Here is a 21747-nt window from a genome sequence, read left to right as displayed (position 1 = left end):
CGCGTACCGCAAAAAAAAAAAAAAAAAAAAAAAAATATTTATCTTTGTGCCTCAGATTTAGAATGGAACTCAAGAGGGCACTGGGGAAATGATAAATAAGTGAGAGGAAATATTTTTATGGATGGAAAAGACAGCAGTCAAAAGCAGCCTTGACTGTGGTCCTTCAAGACTTTGCCCCTGGGGTTGGGGTTCATTGATAACAAGGAAGCAGCCTGATAAGAAATGAACAACTTTATCTGTAATATTTTATTTATTAAAAAAAAAGACTGGAAAGAAATATGACCACAAGAACTGACTAATTTTGCATAGTAGAAAGGTGGGTGTTTGTTATGTTCTCTCTGCATTTTAAAAATTTCTTAAAAGAAGAAAAAGAAAGAAAGGAAGGAAGAAAGGAAGGAAGGAAGGAAGGAAGGAAGGAAGGAAGGAAGGAAGGAAGGAAGGAAGGAAGGAAGGAAGGGAGAAAGAAAGAAAGAAAGAAAGAAGGAAGGAAAAAAAGAAAGAAGAAAGAAAGTTTCTTAAGGAAAAAGAAGAAGATGAGATTTAGCATTCAAAACCTTTGGTCCTGCCATTGCATTACCCTCTGCTGGCTGTGTGTCCTTGAGCAAGTAACTGAAATTCTATAAGCCTCGTTTTCTGTGCCTGTAAAATGATGATAAGGTGTGCCGTTTAGGACGTGATGGATATTAAGTGAGAAAATGGATGCAGAGTGTTCAGCATTGATCAGTCCTTAACATGTGGTGGCTGTATGGCTTTGTGATTTCCCAAAGTGTGTCTGTGGGACATTAATATCATAAAAGTTTCCCAAGTAAAGGATTCCAAGGTCCAAAAAGTTTGGGAAACTCTACATATTACATTCCCTTCTTGGGGACTCAGGGTGACATTAGGATATTAAGGCCACTGAGAATATCTGCTGTAAAGGCATCTGTTTTGTTTCTTCATTTAAATCAGTGTTTTCCAGATGTTGAACGTGAAACGCTGGCAGATGGTATCCTTGCCTGAAAAGAACAAGGGAGATACACGGGGAGTTCCTGAACTTTGTGAGAAAAGACTACGTTTCTGTTCCTTGAAGAGCTTGGTGCATAGGGTAGGGGTGCTAATGGTGAGGATGTTCTCTCCACGGGGATGTGGCAAACTGTAGATAGGGGTGGTCACTCAGAGCTGAACCTGACGTGGAGGCCACCCAGAAAAGCATTGAACTCTACTGGTGGGTGCCCGTTAGCTGGTTGAAAAGCTAAACCTGGTATCTTTACAGTTGGGAAATGATGGGAATTTTTGAAGATCCCACAAAGCAAATAAAATATACATTTTAATGACTGTATTTCCAGCTACTGATAACTACCCAACAGGCAAGAATCAGCTTCTACCAAAAGCACGTGATTTGTGCCTTGTTTTGCAGGGAAGAGACTGTTAATAACAGCCCTACCACTAATCCTATTGGCAGATGGTCACTCAGTGTGAAAAGGACAAATACAGATGGGTGTCATGCTTGGAGCTCATTTTTATGATCTGCTGGAGCACTTAAAGAGTTTTATCATGAAAGGGATTCATCCTCCCTGCTCTGGGTTATGCATCTGAGGAGGAAAGACGGGCTGAAAGGAACCTGCGTTATTACTGACAGTGGTTCCTGGGACCTTTGGCTGAGTGTGACCTCAGAGGAGGCAGATGGATCTTCAGAATCGAAGACAGCATGTCTCCAAAGAGGATGAACAGCCAAGGAGAAAAGCAACACGTTCAGCAGCCTAGGCAGGAGCAGAGGGATGCAGACGATAATGTCTCCTTTCCAGGGAGGAGGTTTCTTTCCCATGCATTAGTCTTTTCTAAACAGGGAAGGGCTGAGTGTTAGGAAGGGGTGGAAGGAAACCCTCACTAGGAGTGGAAACTCGGGTCAGGTAATTATCGTCTCCAAGGCTTGATTTCCTGATCTATAAAACTGAGATACTAGTAATTGTATCTCCCTTGTGTGGTTGTCATGTGGATTCTATGAGATTAAATCTGGAGTCTTAGCATGGTACCTGGCTTCTAGGAGGAGTCCTGTTAATGTTGGATGCAATTTAGATTGTGATAAAAGAGAATTTAACTGGCAGGTCCCATGTCATGTGCTGGCCACATTTACCCTGCTTTTCCCAAGAGGTACCTGTGTCCCAGCAGGCACTTGGCTGAAGCATGCTCCTTGTAATTGAATCTAAGGTCTGGTCATGCTGTGTAAAGATTAATTGATATGCAGAGACTCTGAAACAAGCTTTGGGAATCAAACATCTGGTTTGGAAGGCAGCCTTGTAGGCCAACCCCCTGTAGACCTGGGTAGGAGAGGAAAACAGGAAGTTTTATTCAGCTTAACTTTCTTGGTTTTTCACGTTATGGTCTCCAGCTGTTTACATCAACTTTGTTTTTCCTAAAGTAAAGAGAGAGAGAGAGAGAGAGAGAGAGAGAAAGGGAGAGCCACTATAAAGAACCGTAAGTCACAATCTTTCCATGAAGTAGCCCTTTGTGGAAAATCAGAGTTATTCTTTTAACTTGCTAGCTCAACTTTTATTTTTCTCTACTTCTCCCAAAGCAAATATCATTTCCCTGGCTGCTTTTCAGGCCTAAATAAATTGTGGAGAAGAAGGAGAGAAAGGAAGTCTACGGAGAAGGTAAGGAAGAGGCAGAAAGAAATAGAAAAAAAAAAAAAGCCTGGAGAAGAGGAAAGAAAGAGAAAGAGTTCATGCCCCTGAAATTAGAGATGGTTTCAGAATTGTAGGTTCCGCCACAGGAATGGATGGATGTATATGAATGCGGTGGGGCATCACAGATGTGGGTAGTCGGCCTCAGAGCTAAAAAGAACAAGGGCAAAGAAGCCCTCAAAGCATAAGCGAAAGACTGTTGCTGTGTTTCTTGAAAATAAATGATGTTTAAGTTTTTTACCCCGAAGTTAACGAAACACAGGGCAAACATTTAATGTGGTATTTCCTAATGTGCCCTTTGTTTGTGGATCTTCATCTTCTAGAATAGGGAAGAAGCCAATGTTGCCTATTGTCCTAGACTATAGGGGCTCAAACCCCAGCGGGGCTACTTACTTGCAAGCTAGGTGACCTTGAGCAAGCCACTTAACCTTCTGGATCACAGTATCTTCGTTTGTAAAATGGGGATAATGGTGGTGATGATGATGATGAAAGTAAGAGTTTGTCTACAGCTTAGGCTACTGTGGGGATAAAGTGAGTTAATATATGTAAAGCACCTAACCCCGAGATAAGTGCACTATGAATGTTAACTATTATTGTCCTATCCCACTCTAACGCAGGTATTTAATCCTATGCCAAAAAGTGGCATGCGTTGGCCCTTTATAGCATTTGCAGGCACTGTCCTGAACACTTCACACACCATTTCATCTCACACCAACCCTGGGAGGCAGGTGTACTATCATTATCTCCCAAGTGATAGGTGAGGAAACTGACACGCAAAGAGACGGTCACTTGCTTAATTTCATACATATGATAAATGGCTTAGCTGTCCTTAAACCCAAGTAGTTTAGCTCTAGAAAGGGGTCTCAGAGAAGGCATGGAAACTCCATGCCCCTTCCCACATCCTTGCTGCATGCATCTCTCCCATTTGGTCGTTCCTGAGTTGTATCCTTTATAATAAACAAGTAACTGTAAGTAAGGTATATTCCTGAGTTCTGTGAGCCATTCTAATAAATTATCAAACCAAAGGAAGGGGTCATGGGACACCCCTTCCTCAATTTATAGCCAGTCAGAACCTGGGACTTGCTCTTGACATCTGAAATGGGAGGAGCCTTGTGGGACCAGGTTCTTGACCTATAGGTCTCTACTAGCTCCTGCCATTATTGAATGGTAGCACACCCAGCTGGTGTCCAGGGAGTTGGAGAACTGGCTGATGTAAGAAAAACCCACACCTCTAGCATCAGAAGTGTTGAGAGTAGGAGAAACAGGTTTTTCTTTTATGTATATATAACATTATATTATAAACTTTTGGGGTCCATATTAAAATTTGCCTTTTAATGTCTTAAAACATAGTGAGTAACACCAGAGAAACAGATGTGTAACTGATGAAAACATGAAAAAGATTTGTACAGGTTAGGATGGCTCATTCAGTTTGGCCAATTTTCTTCAAGGAGGGCTACTCAGGGATGGCACCAGAGTTTGCAACAGCTCACTCTTTTTTTTTTATTTTGAATGTATTTAGAGTTTCTTTATTTTAATTTTTATTGGAGTATAGTTGATTTGCAATGCTGTGTTAGTTTCAGGTGTACAGCAAACTGAATCAGTTATACATATACATGTATCCACTCTTGGAACAGCTCATTCTTGAAAAGGTGGCATCCCAGGGTTTGAAAGAGCAGAGGTTTATTTTCCAGGGAGATGTTTACTTTTACTTTTCCTTCCCCATAAGACCTGACTCATTATTATTCTTTCATCCCCCCCTCCTTGTATATAACCTTTCAGTAAAGGATCAAACTCTGGCCTTGTTACCCCCTGACACCAAGGAAGAAAAAAACAAGGGAAAAACTTGGACCTGAAGTGGTCCAGGGAGACCCTCTGTAACTAGGAAATGTGCAATTTGCATTTATTTATTTTATATATGGTTTTGAATTCTTCAAGATCCTCAAGGACTTTGGTTTGGCACATCAAAAGAAGGTCTATGTGGTTCAGCATTTGGTTGGCTACCTCTCCTGGTCTCTGCTTTGCTATTCTTCCTGAGACCTGCTTTGGGCTGTAGACAAACATGAGTGGACATGTGGGAACTGGGCGTTACGATGGAGTCCCGGAATTAGGTGAAACTTAAAATGGACAAAAGTTTAAAAAGATGAGCTATTCATCTCGATGGCAAGTGTATACCTCATTCAAAAAGAAAGTATTTTATATGTAAAACTGCCTTATAGTAAGGAAGATACAATACCTAAAGATCAAATTAAGTAAAGCACAACTGTGGTTTAAAATGTTTTAAAATAAATGGTCGGGGTGCGGGAGAGAGAGAGAGAAAGGGAAAGATGTTAAGAGTCTGTTGTATAAAAGACATTATGTTATATTTAGCATAAATCATGTAACCGGAGGATTTTTGGTGTCTCTGTAGGTTTTCCCTCCTCCCTATTTTGAACACTGTCATTATATTAATCTTCCAAAAAGATTACTTCCATCTTAAAGAAAATATTTGTTCCAACCATCTCATTTTGGATTTTAGAAACTGAAACCCAGAAAGGTGATTTGGCCAAGGCACACAACTGCTGAATGAACTGAAGCCCAGATTATCTCATTTCCAAGTGCAACACTATACTTCCTGAAGACAGAGACATTGCAAGGCAGTGCAGGAGACCTGAAGAGATGTGCAGAGGAGCTAGGAGTCAAGAGACCCGAGTTATCACCCAGGCGCTGCCATTCCTTAGCCGCATTTGGAATAAAATCTAAAACCCTTAGCCTGGTGATTGGTTCCCATCAGAAACTGACCTCAACCTCCTTTCCCACCCACCTCCAAATAAATTTTCAATGCAAGCAATACGCATCTAGTTATTCTAGATCATTCCCCTTGTCCCCCTCCATGCTTTTGCTCATTCAGTTCTCCCAACTTTTTCTCTTCTCCATCCTTCAAAGCCCCCCATCCCTTGAGACCCAGTTCAAGGGCTCCATACCTATTATATCCCCACCCCCATGCACCCCTGGCCCACCAAAACACCAAACCCTCTATCTTTCACAGCAAGGGATGACCAGAGACTCTTTCCATTTCTTACCTGATCTACATTAGAGTTATGGCCTTCAGAGATGCTCTAGAAAGTTTATTGCTGCTGAAGGTTTGTAACTATGTCCATCATTCTCTGTCTACTAGAGGGACAAGCAGGATGATCCAGGAAAGGACCACAGGGCTCCTTCTGGGTTGTTTGCCAGGGGCCTCTCCAGGGCAGTGTTGGTTTTTACCCAAGCAGTGCCCAAACTAAATTTTCCATGGGACTGGGAGCTTCCTCTCCCCAGGAGGGGGGCATGCTGTACACACACACCCCATACACCACGGACCCCCATGGAATCCAAGTACTGAGCATCTTGCGTTCCGCAGCTTCTCCTAAACATTTGGCATCCAATTCAGACAGACAATATCCACTCCCACTCAAGCTGAAAAGCCTCCCCCTCAAGTTCAGCTCAAAAAAGGGGGAACCAGAAGAGGGCAGAGCACCTCTCCTGGAGTGTAGCCCTATGTGTTCAGCAAGCTGGCCTGGCACTTCTCTGCAGAATGAAGAGAGATCCGGGAACTACGTGTGTCTTATCTTACTAATCCTTGACTTCCAGTCTGATGAACCGTGTTCTGTGACTCCTATGGCATGGCACTCTAAGAAGCCTCTTCTCCCTCCTGGCCACAGCAACTCAATGCAAATGGTCCCCAGCAGACTTTGGAGTCTCCAGAGCTTCTGCTGTGAATGCTCTGAGTTAAGCTTCCAGTTAGTTCTCCAGACACAAATCAAGGTAACGGACATTCTGTTATGAAACTTAGAATGCAACGCTCATAACTTTGGAACTTGTCATATCAATAGTAGCTACTTTGAACTGAACATGTGTTGTGTGTCTGCTCCCACGTTCTTTTCACTTAATCCTCATAACAATCCAATGAGGTTGGTACTGGTTTTTTATTGTTATTCAAACAGAAAGTCACAAAAATTGTAATCGTCCTCATCAGTTCACTCAGTCCCATGTAATTAATTTTTTTTATCTTGATCTTTTGTTAGCACTTTTATGAATTCACCAGTTTTCCACTAGAGTTCTGAAAATGCTTATACATTCAGTTCAGCAGTATAGTCAGTTACCAGAGGTTGGTATTATTATCTTCATTGTATATTTGATAAAACTGAGACCTGGTATATTCAAGAAAAATATATAGGCTCAAGGCCCCTTAGTAAGTGGCAAAGACCAAACCCTGAACCTATTTGACTATGTACATATATAATATCATTAATATATATATCATATATATATCATCATTATCACGAGTTTGTTGTATATCCTTATAGTTATATTTTGTAGTTTTACATAAATATATGTAGATCCATTAGCAATATAGTTTACCATGTGTATGTTTAAAGGTTACATAAATATCATCAAAACAGATATATCTTTCCTAAAGCCTGTCATTCTCACTTTCTTCGTCCTCACCAATTGTCTCCTCATGTCTTTTTACAGAGCAGCGTGGTGATGGGGATGAGTGGACAGAGGCTGTTCTTAGATGGCTGTGACCATAAAGCAGAGAAATCATGGTTGTACTGCAGGATACCTTCACTCTGGAACACTCTACTGTCTGGGTCAGTAGGCCCTTTAACTGTATGTATGTGTGTATTAGTGATTGTGTATTAGTGGTGTTTGTGCCAAGGTGGTTTGAAAAGCTCCAATTCAATAAGAAGATACTACTGGTCAAAGTTGGACAAGCCTTATTGTCTATTCCAGGGTGATCTGGTGATAAAATCCTGGTAGATTCAAATTTGTTTCCATAGATGATTGTGGGTCCATTTGTAGCCTTTATCCATAAGGTCGGTGCTGTATCTAGTAGCCAGATGTGAGTCTGGGTTCCAGTAAACAAACAAACACAACTTCCAGAACTATAAAATCTACTTTTTATTGATTCATAGGTTTGAGCTGCATTTCTTAGGTTGATTTTTTTTCCTTATTGCCTAGTCATCCTTCAATAATAATATTTTTCCCCAATAGATAACATGCTGCTGAAGTGTGTCCTTTACCTTCAAAAGTCTACAGAAAGCTGTGGGAAGGTTCTGGCCTTCTAGCCCTGGCTAGAGAGTGAGGCATCCCATTTCCCAGGGCGTATGTCAGCTTACTCACAAGCCAGCGTGTGGTTAGCCATGAACTGCCCTTAGATGATTTTGTTCATTTGACTTCAAAGCTCAGTTTTTAAAAATGTAATATCAACTTTTCCCCTATCATCCAGGGTTAATAACTTAACATTTAACTAAACACACAATGTGTATCCTTCAATATAGAGCTTACCTTGTTTATGGTTTAAAAATGACATAAAATGTTAAAGATTGCATAAAAGATTATATACAGTGTAATCTATACTGGGCTAGGTTTTAAAATCAGCACATAAGGGAAATCACATAGAGACATGTTCTCCCTGGATCCTCCTTAAGTAGCCCATATAGTACAGCATGGAAATGTGACACTCAAGATTTTTAACAACAGGTTCAGCACAGTCACTGGTCAATAAACACCCTGGTTGTAAATACCTCGGGGGTGCAATCACACCCATACATGCAGGTGCATCTCTGCATGGCACAGGGCACCCCTGCACATCAGTGGTTCTCAGCTGGGAGGGAGCATGCCGCCCCCAGGGGACTTAGGCCGTGTCTGGAGACATGTCATGACTGGGGCTGGGGATGCTGCTGGCATCTAGTGGTTAGAAGCCATAGATACTGCTAAACATCCTACTATGCACAGGAGACCTCCCCCACTGCCCCCCACCTGCCCCACTCAACAAAGAATTACCAGCTACAAAATGTCAATAGTGCTGTGGTTGAGCCCCACTGGTGTATATGACTTTGTGTGCAGTGCTGTGTTTGCATAAATGTACCATATTGACAGTAATGTATAATTGAAAACGATCACTTTAAGCACACAGGGAGCGACACAAGCAATAAGCCTAACCTCAGGGTTTCCAGCTCCACTCTCTGAGGCATTTGCTCATGGAGTGAGTGACTGATGGGTGGAGCTATTTGCTCTCCTAGATTTTTCGGTGTGTGGTCATGCATGTGCTTCCTCTTACAGGTTCTTTCTTCAGCTCTGGAGTGAAAATTTCTTTAATGGTAAGGCCTTAACTATGGACAACTTTAAAGAATCCACAACTGTAAAATGGTTTATACTTGGAATATTTCCCTCACAATTTTAACGATCAAAATAATATATCATAATTATGGAAAACTTGGATTACGTAGAAAAGTAGAGAAAAGAAAACAAAAAACTGCCCATAATGCCACCCATCACCCAGAGAATTGACAGTGAAAATCTTAATGCTGTTCCCTTGTGTATTCTTTTGGTTTTTTTTCCAGCTTTATTGAGATATAACTGACGAATAACATTATGTAAGCCTAAGTGTACAAAGTGATGATTTGATATGACATATGTACTGTGAAACGATTACAACAAAGTTAGTTAACATATCTATGGTGGCACCTTGTTACTTTTTTTGTGTGGTGAGAACTTTTAAGATCTACTCTCTTAGCATCTTTCAAGTATAGAATACAGTATTATCAACTAGTCACCATGTCTTGTACATTTTGTATTTAATGCATGTATATTTTGCTCTGCTTGAGATTCGACTATAGTTTTACTCTGTCCCTTAACTTTATGAACAGTTCATGGCTATATAATTAAATCACGTGGGTTGCAACGTATTTTACGTATCAATTTTCTTTTTGTGAAAAAGTTAAATTCTTTACACCTTTTTCTGATGTAAGTTGTACTGCAGGGGATACTTTTGTATATGACCCTTTTCCTATATTTTTTGATTTTCAATAAATTTCCAGAAATTTATTTATTGGAACAAAGATTATGCGCCTATTTAAACCTATCGTTGTGAAAGTGCTTTTGTGAAAAGTTGTATCCACTTTATATTCCCCAAAGTAGTGCAAAAGTGCAGTCACCTCCGCCTCCTCTCCTGTGTTGAACCATTCATTCATTGTTGTCTTAAAGCTTTGCCATTGGAGAGGTGAAAACTGGTATGTTGTTGTCTTAATCTGCATTTTTCTGATCTCCAGTGAGGTCAACGTTTTAAAATTAGTGTGTTAGCCATTTTTTCATGTTCTCTTGATGATTTCCCCCTGTCTTTTTAGGATTGGGTTCCATAGGCTCTTTATCTGATGTCACTACTTCATGATTCTGAAAAACTATAAACATTTCTATAAATTTACAAGAAATTGACTCACCAATCCTTTAGAAATAAGCTTACTCACCTTTAAGTTTGACCTTGGGGAAGGAGGGCGGCTTCCTCTTTGTCTGCATGCGGTTTGGGAGTTCTCGAACTTGTCCTTGGAGATGAAACACCTGAAGATCGTGTGATCCTTATGGAACAACCTAAAACATTGACATATTCCTCTTAAAATAACAAAATAACTTTATGCTTAATCAGTTGCCGTCTTTCCTTAGAATCTAGTATTAAGCCTTAAGAAGAAATTTGGGTAAAATCTTTAACATTGAGACCATGCATCCTATTAACTCACTTTATCCATTAACTGGGGCAAAACCTCTACTGTGCACTGGTTTTTAATGGGAAAACACTGATCTAAAACACAAGCATCCCACAAAAGCGTGATTTCAGATATAATGACCCAGGCATCAAATCCTACACGTTGCACTAGAGTGGAAAGTCTCTGAAGGCAGGGATTTTTGTCTGTTTTAATTACTACTGAATTTCAATGCTCAGAATAAGCCAGGTACATAATAGTTGCTCAATAACTATTTACTGAACTCATAAATTCTGCCTCCGTCAGGAGACAGTGTGGTGTCTTGGAAAGAGCAGCGTCTTTCAGATTACAGACCTTTATAGAAGTCAGATGCCTACCCACAGGCTTCACCAACTCATAGTCATCAGAAATAACTGCTAAGTACCTAGGGTACCACACCTGCTTCCCTTCACTCTCTGAGCTAAGAAAGACAAGGGCTTTCCCAGGGATTTCTGGGAAAATCCTCTGAAGCAGCAGCTCTATCAGGGAAGAAGAAAATGATTGCTTATAAAACTTGTGTATATTATTTTTTTCCCAACTTGAGTACAGTCCTTTGTAAATTTTCAGGCTATTTGTAATGGAGCAGATGTTTTGTTTTGCATTTTTATCATCGCAGACCAATACTTTTATAACATACAATACAAATGAATTACTAGCAAAATTAAATTCTAAAAAATCAAAACATATGGCCAGTTTTTAAATTATTAGATTCAACAGACATAAAGTTACAGTTCAATAAACGTAGTCAGAACAAACATAATATAGGGGAAAAGAAAAAATCACCAAAACTGTGAATGCTGTTCATTGAAAGAGTAGGCATAGGTGATTAAAACAGAGTTGTAATTGCACTTGTAAATTTCTATTTTCAGCAAGAATAATAAAGAATTCATGAGTGAAATAACCCATATTAGTTATCTGTATGCACACTTAGAACAAACCCCATGTATATCAATTTTTAAAGTATTAATGTGACCAAATAAGCTTGTATCTTGCTGGATAATTTATGTCATCTAGGTAGGATTGATGGCAAATGATCCTCACAGCGGATACTATATATCTAAATAGTTTATACATTTTGTTTTAACACTCATAGTAGAGAAACTAATCTCACAGAGGCATGTTGATAGAAATGGAAGAAGAGATATTAAAGCAGTTTCCACAAGCTTAAGATATTTATTTTTAGGGACTTCCCTGGAGGTCCAGTGGTTAAAACTTCACCTTTCAATGCAGGGGGTACAGGTTCGATCCCTGGTAGGGGAGCTAAGATCCCACATGCCTTGCGACCAAAAAACCAAAACATGAAACAGAAGCAATATTGTAACAAATTCAATAAAGATTTTACAAATGGTCCACATCAAAAAAATCTTTAAAAAAATATTTATTTTTAAATTTTATCCAAAATTAAGCAAGTAGGAGGACTTCCCTGGTGGTCCAGTGGTTAAGAATCTGCCTTCCAATGCAGGGGACGCGGGTTCAAGCCCTGGTGGAAGAACTAAGATCCCACATGCCGCAGGGCAACAAAACCCACGCGCTGCAACTACTGAGCCCATGTGCTTTGGAGCCTGCGCGCCACAACTAGAGAAGCCGGTGTGCTGCAACGAAGATACAAAAGAAAAAAAAAGCAAGTAGGGCTATAATTTCAAAACTTTCATCAGTAACCAGTCCACACACACACAAACACACACACACACACACACACACACACACACACACCCCTTGGCTCTGCTTTAGAGCCTCTCCCACCCCTGAATCTGACAGAACAAGAGTTCAGAGCCATAAGTGAATTTGAATTATGGAAAATGTACAAAGTTATATTTCTTTTACACTGAAGTTTGCGAAATGAGATTCACATCCATTAAATATTTCATATATCAAAAAGTGATTCAATGGTATCTTGAGAAACTTAAAAAAAAATCTACCAAAGACAACTGTTTTGTTTGATGTAATCAGTGAACAAAAACCTTCTGAAATGTAACCTTTTCGAAGACAATCAGCTTTGGTAAAATGTCTTCTTTAAGTGAAACTCCTTCTTTGTATTTAATGTATGGAAGAAGCATGTTTTAGAGAAAGGTATATTTTATAAGGCGTTAGGTTGGGCCCCCAGCCAAATGGAGCGGGGTGAGATGTAGAAAGTGTAGCAGCCAAAGTGACTCTGACCAGTTACTCTTTTTTTTTCTGCGGTACGCGGGCCTCTCACTGTTGTGGCCTCTCCCGTTGTGGAGCACAGGCTCTGGACGCGCAGGCTCAGCGGCCACGGCTCATGGGCCCAGCCGCTCTGCGGCATGTGGGATCTTCCCGGACCGGGGCACGAGCCCGTGTCCCCTGCATCGGCAGGTGAACTCTCAACCACTGCGCCACCAGGGAAGCCCGTGACCAGTTATTCTTGAGCAAGTTCCTCTAGGTCCATTTAAAGCCCAAATGAAGCCCAAATGAAAAGCATTGGGAAAAAGCGGGAAAAAACATCCCTTTTTCCATCATCTCATTTGGTTACAACTGAACTCACTTAGCCAACAACAAAAAAGTAAATTGAATGAAGTTGTTCTTTCTAATAGCTGACATTGCTATTTTGATCTTTTCCCATACAACAACAGGGCAATCGTGCAATAATGGTTTTTATCCTGTTCACTGACATTTTCTTGAAGGAGTGCCACGTTTAATAAAGTGAAGAAACATTTCTACCAATCTCCATAAAGCTTTGTCTGTAAGTAATAAAATATAGGAGAAAACACCTCTATATTTAGTCCAATGTTGCTGTGTTTCCCCAAGGTGGTTGATTAACAAACACATGAAGTCAGCAATAAATTCAAGGATGTGTCCACCAACAAGACAAAAATTATGGCTGAATCTACTGTAAGAAATAATTAATGTAAGGCAAATAATGACACTGTGGGGTTAGGAGGAGGGAAGAAAACCCACTTGGTATGGTTTTTTTAAAACACTCTTGGTGTACTTAAAGGAGTTTGCATGTTTAAGTGAATTACACTAGAGAACATTTGCCCTAAGCGTCTGTTTCATTATCCACTAGGAACCTGTGCAGATACCTTGGCTAACCTCTTCCTTGTCTGCCAAGGTAAACATGCCAAAAAATGGACTGGGTTTGGCCAGGAATGAAGCTTGCTCTGCTCCATCAAGCATTTTTTTCTTTGTCGCGAGGCAGCACTCAACAGGTATTCCAAAGGCACACGTGCAAACTGGAATTCTCTCTGCCTGGTCGTGGTGCCTCTTCCTGCCTCAGGACACTTTCAGAGGGCTGCATCTTTCCCCAGTGGGACCTGGATGATTTATAACTCTGGACAGAAGCTTACACTCCATCTAATCGGGTGGCCAACATTTGGACTCAATTTTGAATTTTTTTTTTTTTCTGCTGTCCTTATAAACCAAACAGGATAAAAACAAGTATAGTTAATTTGGATGTGGCTGGGCTGTAATTTTTATCCATTTGTACCTTGCAGCTTAAATTTTGAAACAATTGAACCAGAAGACGTTTGCTGTTGAAAAATTGCTCTCTTAAAGGGTGTGTGTGTGCATGCATGTGTGTGTGTGTGCGTGTGTGTGTGTGATTCTAATACAGAAACATAAGGAATCATTAAATTGTAAGTTTCTTGAGGGTATGATCTTGTTTTATTAAACTTTGTATCTTTTATGTCCCTAATTTAGTAACTGGTACAAAGTGGGCACTCATAAAATGTTTAATTCAGTCACTTTAATTCATTCCTTTTAATCAACGAATATTTACTATTTTCCTAACACTACCAGTCAATTGATAAATGAATAAAGAAATAAATGAACAAAGGAATGAATAAACCACCAGCTCCATGATATTACCATTATCTCTCTAACATTACGTGCTCTTGATTTTCATGTCCTCAGAAAATATAACAATTTTTTAAAGCCTGTTACAGTCCATAGACCTTATACTTGGGAAATCAAAACAGCAGTAAATGTCACTAGTATCAAGGAAAAACATTTTTAATGGACAGTACATGTAGCTTCATGGTGATTAATGATTCAGTTGAGTACCTTCTGGCTTTTCACACACTGTGGGTGTTCTAATATCAGTCAACATTAAGCCTTTACTGTGGATGAAGGAATATTCTAAATGTATGTGTATTTTCTAATGTAATTCTCACGACAATCCTACAAGGTGGGTACTGTTACCTCCCCTTCAGAGTTGGGGAACTGAGATGCTAGTACGTGAGGGAACCCTGGCAGTCTGACTCTAGCACCTTAATCAGGCCATACTTCCTACCCTCTCTGTAGTGCCATTGACCGATCCAACCACAGTAAAGAGTCTGGCCTGTTGCAAAGGGCTCTATCTGCTTAGAGCAAACTTTCTTCTTTACCCACAATCATCATAATCATAAACTTCAATAAGGAAACAGGAGGTTTGAGTTGTACTGACCAGCAAGCAAAAAGAGCTCCATGAACCGACATTAGCGTAAGGATTTCATTTGTGCAACATGGTGTGTGCCCCTGTGTGTGTGTGTGTGTGTGTGTATGTGTGTGCAAGCTCGCTCATGCACATAAAGGGACGCACAGAAAAATAGTTACCAAATATGAACGTTCATTATCTCAAGGTGACGGCATTTCAGGTGAATTGGACCCTTTCTCTTACATTTTCCTGTGTTGTTTGAATTTTTACAATGAGTAATATGTCATTTATATAATCAGAAAAAAACATACTAAATTATTTTTGTTGTGGAATAAAGAGTGGGCCTCTGGAGTCAGCTTGGGTTTGAGTCACTGTGTTTCTGAGCTTGGGCAAGTTTCTTATCCTCCCTACCTTGGGCTTCCTTATCTGCAAATAGGGCTAATGAAAAGCACCTGCTGTGGGAGTGGAGGGAAGGATATGACAGAGCAGTGTATAGTGCGGAGTCCTAGTCATTCTCACAGGCCTGAGGAAGAATGTCAAAGGAAGATGCACCCTGCATTCAGGGAAACTCCTGCCGTTGGCTTCTGAAGAAACAAATGAAATTTGCATCCCTAAGACCTGCCACTGGGTCTCATTTCCGAGGAAGACCAGGCCACCACCACAGGTCAGGCAGTTAGATTTGTTTCAACTCCAGTTTGGATTGTCAAAACCCCTTTTCTGTTTTACATCAGGAGTTCAAAACAGCTCCAGGCAGCAGTGATCCAAATGACTCCAGTCTTGGCCATCCTTGCATGGGAATCGTGTGGGAACAACATTCCAGAATGTTTAATCCATTGGTCTCCTTTTGTCTGGCCAAAGAGGAGGCGTGTCACATAAAACAAGTATAGCAGTTCTTGTCTTTAATGCTGACAATGCAAGTTTGCTCTTTGAAAAGAGCAGTGATTGGCAGTAAAATCCATCCGAGGACCTGATGATGGAGACAACTGGCAAGACTGGTTTCACTGCTGCTTGTGGGTGGAGGATACTCTCGGAGAAGATCGTGGCAGCTGAGAAAAGAAAAATGCAGGAGCCAAGGGCCTGAGCAATAATACCACACTCTGTCACCTTCCCTGTCCATGGAAGAACTTTGCGATATTTGGAGGAATTCCCGGACGTCTATGGCCAGGTTCAGTGAAAACCTGCATCCCTTGGTTTCCAAAACAGCCAGGGCAGGGCATGTGATAGAGGCTCCTCTAATCAGGCTCACTCGGGTGAGACTTCTACTTTGGGGGATCAAGTCTATCGGTAAGGGTGGCACCGGGGGTGTCTGGCTTCCACAGGTGCCAGAGGTTTACGATGTCAAGTTCCTGGTGGGGCAGTAGCCCCAGTGGTTTCTCTAGTGTCTGGTGGGGCAGCAGCTGCAGTTTCCTCATCAGGCCATCCTGGGCTTGGTTTTGTCCATGGCTCCTGGAAGCTTTGCCTCAAGTCATCCAGTATCTTTTTACAAACTCCTTCTGCTTAGTTAGCAGCAAGCTTCCTTACATATAACTAAGAACCCTGAAAGATACAAGCGCCGAATACCAGGGAATTGTCTTCAGCCTTCCAGGAGCCTGAGAAGCGCTGCTGGGCAGAGTTACTGCTAACGAGTCATATGCACTTTGAGACTTTGAGCACAAGTGCGCGCTTCACCCACCTGTTTATCACTGTCCAGAGCAATGATCTTCTGAAAGGGATGGTTTACCACTTCACACACTCGGGGATTCTGATGCCCTCATTCTTTCTTTTTTTTTTTAAGCTTACATATATATTTTTTGTCATTTTTATTTTGTATTGGAGTATAGTTGATTTACAGTGTTGTGTTAGTTTCAGTCAGAATGGCCATCATCAAAAAGCCTACAAATGCTGGAAAGGGTGTGGAGAAAAGGGAACCTGATGCCCTCGTTGTTCTTCGCATACGAGTTTCTGTTCCCGTATCAGTGGTTCTCAAATTTTGTTACACATTACAATCACCTGGGGAGATTTAAAAAATCTCTTATGCCCAGGTCAACTTCCATACAAATTAAATGAGTCACTGGGGGTGGGGTGCAGGCATCATTAATTTTTATGTAGCCAGGTCTCAGAACCAGTTATCTGATCTAATCAGTGGTTCTTAAAGTGTCCTCTGCAGACCAGCAGCACCTGAGAGCTTGTTAGAAATTCGGGTTCTCAAGCTCCATTCCAGACCTACTGAATCAGAAACTCTAGGGACTGATTGCCACCCCACAGCAGCAATCTGTGTTTTAATAAGCCGTCTTTGTGGCTCTGTTGTACACTCAAGGTTGAGACTAAATCACTCTAGTCTGTCATGTAGGCATTTTTAGAGCTTACTCTTTCAGGTCACTGCTTAGGAAAACTTTCATTATTTCAATGAATACATCAGGATTCAAATTTCTTCACAGAGAGAATTTTCCATGTTCCAGAGTCAGTACAGATTCTAAACCAAACTCCATCCCTGGTAAGTTTTGAATGAATTCATTTTTTTAAAAAGCCTAAAATATCTATTTCATTGTGTCTATTCAATGAGACTTTGTTTACTTAATTTGGAGATGTTGACCTAAAAATAAAATAAGGGGGGCTGATTAACATAAAGAACACAACCAGAGACTTGAGCTCTAGCAAATACACACACCTGTGCACACATACGCACAAATGCACACATGAACAGATTCTCGTGTGCAGGCACACAGTTCCATGAGGTGAATGTCGCCTGTCCCTAGAGGCACTCCTGGATCTAACAGACAGGATGAAATTGGTAGTTGACCAGGAGAGACCTGTATGAGACACTGCATTGCCTGGCACAAAATCATAGAGTCCTAGGTGAGGACTGTGACCTTTTCTGTAATAGACGATTGGACTTGCTTTCAAAGCCAGCTTCTGTCACTTACCAGCCGTGACATGAGAATACTGCTGTTCCTCCTCTAGTAACAAGTGCCATCAATCAACGGTTTTATAGCTGTTCATTTTATTACTGCTCTTAGCATCATAACAGCAGTGGGCACTGGGGGTGCTTCCAGATACAATCGCCCACTTGAGACTTGCAAGCACAGAGAAGGATTTCCCCATCAGACTTATTTTTTCGTTCAATCCTGAAAAAGTAGGCTTCAAGAAAGCCTATAAGAGAGGAGAGTTTGGATAAATTTTCAGTACAAGCCACCCTTCCCAACCCCTAAAATAAAATAGAGCACGTGGGTTACAGGAAATCATATAGGAAAGTGAGTAATCAGGTTAAGAATGTTTAAGGTGTCTGTTCTCTATGTAATATGCTCACATTTGCTATTTTGAAAAGAGTGTAGTGATCAGTAGCCAACACCCTTCCATGAAGGACCTATCAAGGGACTAGAGGGAAAAGAAGAGATATATTTATATCACATCTTGCGCAGTGAAGTCCTTAGAGTAGACAGCAGCAGTTTCAAAATGAAGAAAGGGAACGCCAGGGGTCTCAGAAGTGATAGTTGATAATCACAACCAACATTAATTAAACACTTCAATAATGCAAATTAAGCATTAATTGTCAGGTTCTGGGATAAGAGTTCCCACCCATTTTATCCAGGTACCATCATGAACCCCCATGTTACGGATGGAAACTGAGGCACAGAAAGTTTACCTAAACGCAGTTTCCCGATTGGCGAATGTCTGAATTTGAAACTATTTGCCACACTTGACCAGCCAAAGAGTGAGAGGTGACTTCCACCCCCGCCCCACCCCTTAATTAAAATCTCCAGGGTCCTGTTCATCTCTTCTCTACAGATACCGTCGCTTTTACTGCCTACCAATGATGCAGCAAGTATTGTCTTAGTTCGGAGTGGAAATAATGGTGGGTAAGACAGGCACAGACCATCTTCAGGTGGGCGTACAGGAAATAATGGCAGTCGGATATGATCAGTGTCACCCTGGGGGCCTCTTAGTGGGAGTTACAGCTGAGCTGAGAGCTAAAGGAGTTATCACTGGCCAAGGAGGGTGATCCCAGGCAGAGGGAATAGCCTGGATGAAGCCTGGGGGCTGGAGACCACGGCCCTTTAGCAAGACACAAGAGTTCAACGTGGCTGGAATGCAGGTCAAAGGCCCTTATTAGTTTTTTAAAGAGCTTTTGGATAGGGAGGGTGGGAGGGAGGGAGATGCAAGAGGGAATAGATATGGGAACATATGTATATGTATGACCGATTCACTTTGTTATGAAGCAGAAACTAACACACCATTGTAAAGCAATTATACCCCAATAAAGATGTAAGAAAAAAAGAGCGTTTGGCTTGAGCCTGACAACTAAGGAGTCATTGAAGGCCCTTAAATAGGGAAGGGTCTCGATCAGATTTGAGTTTTAGAAAAATTGTTCTGACTGCAGCATAGGAAATGTATTGGGTTTGCGTAGTTCCCGACCAGGGGCACGGGGGACATTAACAAGTATCAGTCGAGTGTTTCCTCGCCATGTGCCCATCACCACTCTGGCATTGGGTGCTGTGGTTAACAAGACAGCAAGAGCCGGGCTCTCCTAGGACTCACATGTTAATGGGGGGAGGAAATCAAGCAAGTCTCCACATACACAGAGGTGATGGTGAGAGGTGCGGGGTGTTTCCCCCATGCTTCTCAAACTATCTGTACTGAAGATTAGAATTTTTCTCCAGTTCAGCCTAGACCAATATGCGATTCTAATGGGCATGCTTAGTGCACCCTCACACCACATGTGACCCACCACTTGAGCTTGTTAACACCCGCGTGTCCTCTACTCCATTCCAGGAGACCAGCTCATTGATTTTGCACTGCAGTGTCTCAGCGATGTCAAATTGCAACCAAGGTTTTTACACTTTACTCTCAATTACTCACAACTAGGGAGGGGTATGAGATAGAAGCAGATCTGGAGGAAGGTTCTATGTTGGAGATATTGATTATGGGGTACTTAGTGGAATACAAGAGATGGCGGGACAAATGAGTAGGTGGGTTTGAACTTTAATCCCCAAACTCAGACGGGAAGAGCAATATGGATTGTCATTTCCATTCGTTCCTTCAAGTCAACTTAAATCTGAATCTGATTCACTGTCCCAGAATTTTGGATCAACTAATTTAGATGATAAAGCCAATTTCAACTGACTTCACAATGAAAAAGAAACAAATAATATTGCTAACCGAATTATGCTGTGCACCTACTGAGTGAGAATGTAATAGGGAAGAGAAATGAGAGGAACAGACCCAGAGGCAGCAGGATCCTCAGTATACACAGCTTAGTGAACTGGTCCCTGCTGGTAGGAAACTGCTTTTTCCCAAAAGGCCTTGACTCTCTGGATGAGGTCAGTGGTCCGAATCTTGAAAAGAAATCCTTGTTAGTCAGTGTCAGGAAGCAGAGGCAGGCCCTGGCTTTCTCCTTTCAGGTAGCCAGCCCTACAGGCGCTATCTCCGTGGCCTTCCTTCTGCTCTTGCAGCCAAGTTCTGGGATCAGGGCTTGGCTGCAGGCTCTTGTGATGACCTTCAACCCTGGGCCAGCCCAGAGAATATGTGAACAGAGGCACGGAAGAGGCCTTCCTACCCCCATCTTTTCTAAAAGTGATGACATCCAAGGGAAGAGGGTCCCACAGCTTTTCACTTGGTGGTGGGGTACTGGGAAGACTGACCAAGGACTGTGCACCCCCTTCCTCGCACTTCCCGTGCCTCCTCCACTGCCCCTCACTGGAGGCCCTGTGAGTGCCAGTCTCCTCAGCGCTATCCCTGGGAGGGAGGGAGGCCATTGACCTCACCTCACTGTGCCAAAAGCCTTGCCATCATCCCAAAGGCGGTGCTAGATGCAAATAAGGACCAAGATGGATTATGAATGAAAGAAAACTACTTTGTTTTCCATCCCTAGACTGAACTGTCAGCAGTGTACTTTCAATCGACACTTTCAAAAATCTAATTATTTTGTGGAAGCACCGTTACAGTATTTTGTATTTGTGTGTGTTTAAAAATACGAATCAGCTAAATATGAACATGTTTTAAGTATCACAACTTCCATTTCCTCATTGTAAAAGGTAAGTAAACTGAGAATCTCAACTAGTGGAAATTGTCTGACCCTATCTCCCTCTAAGATGCTTGCTTCTCCCTCACCCATCCACCCCCAGGAACCTGCCCATTTATTTCCTTAGTTAAGAAAGAAAATAAAAGAAAGAAAGAAAGAAAGAAAGAAAGAAAAAGAAAAAAATACTAGCAATGGTTTTCCCAGCAGGGGGCAGCAAGAGACAAAAAATATGATGCTCCATTGGGCTTCCCCAGCCCCCAACTTTGTCTGAAATCCTGGATTTAAATTGGGAAGAGGGCGGCGGTGGGGGAACAGGGATACAATCCAAACCACAGAACCCAAATTCATAAAGTTAAGTGGATGCAGAACTTGCTGGAACAAGATTTACTGAGGACAATAGTAAGATTGCTTTTTTTTTTTTAATTTTTTTAAAGCTTTATGGAAGAAGGCAGGCCAGTGGAATTTTTAAAAGAATCTGGTTCTCTGTGGTGACGTCCACAAACTTGGTAATATGATTGTTCTTTAGGAAATATCCCATATAAGAGGAAAACATGTTGTTCTCTTTGAATAAAATCCCCCAACCTACCTTCACACAACTATGAGCTGGAAACATGGGTCTCACAAGGCAGAAGTACCTGGGTAGCTGGGATATACAGCACCCAGCATGGGGCATCTTAAATAGGACTCACCTGATCAGGTGAGAAGTAATATGGGATGCTGGAAAGAGAGTGAGATCGGGTAGGCTTTGTGGTCCAGGACTGAACCTCTCACTGGCCCAAGAATCCTCATGGTATGTAAAAATGTGAGCCCTGATATAAAAAAGCCTAATCCAAAAGAAGAGTGTAAGGAGAAACAGGAAATGAAACGATTGCAATGGGAGGATTCTGCTTGGGAAATACTTATCCGGGCTCCCAGGCTGTAAATGTTGTAATTATAAGTCCTGGCAACAACAGCTGGGGGAACTTGGGTTCGTGTCCCTTTCAGGGAACCTTACTAGTTTCTTAGGGCTGCCATAACAAAGTACCACAAAGTATAAGTGGCTTACAACAACAGAAATTTATTCTCTCGCGGTTCTGGAGGCCAGAAGTCCTAAATAAACTGCCGGCAGGGCCACGTTCCCTCTGAAGTCTCTAGGGAAGACCTGTTCCTCTCCTCTTCCTAGCCTCTGGTGGC

This window comes from Neophocaena asiaeorientalis, unplaced genomic scaffold (assembly GCF_003031525.2).
Source record: "Neophocaena asiaeorientalis asiaeorientalis breed wild unplaced genomic scaffold, Neophocaena_asiaeorientalis_V1.1 scaffold19, whole genome shotgun sequence".
NCBI lineage: Eukaryota > Metazoa > Chordata > Mammalia > Artiodactyla > Phocoenidae > Neophocaena > Neophocaena asiaeorientalis.
The sequence above is the reverse complement of the archived record's forward strand: the minus strand, read 5'-3'. Positions refer to the sequence as shown.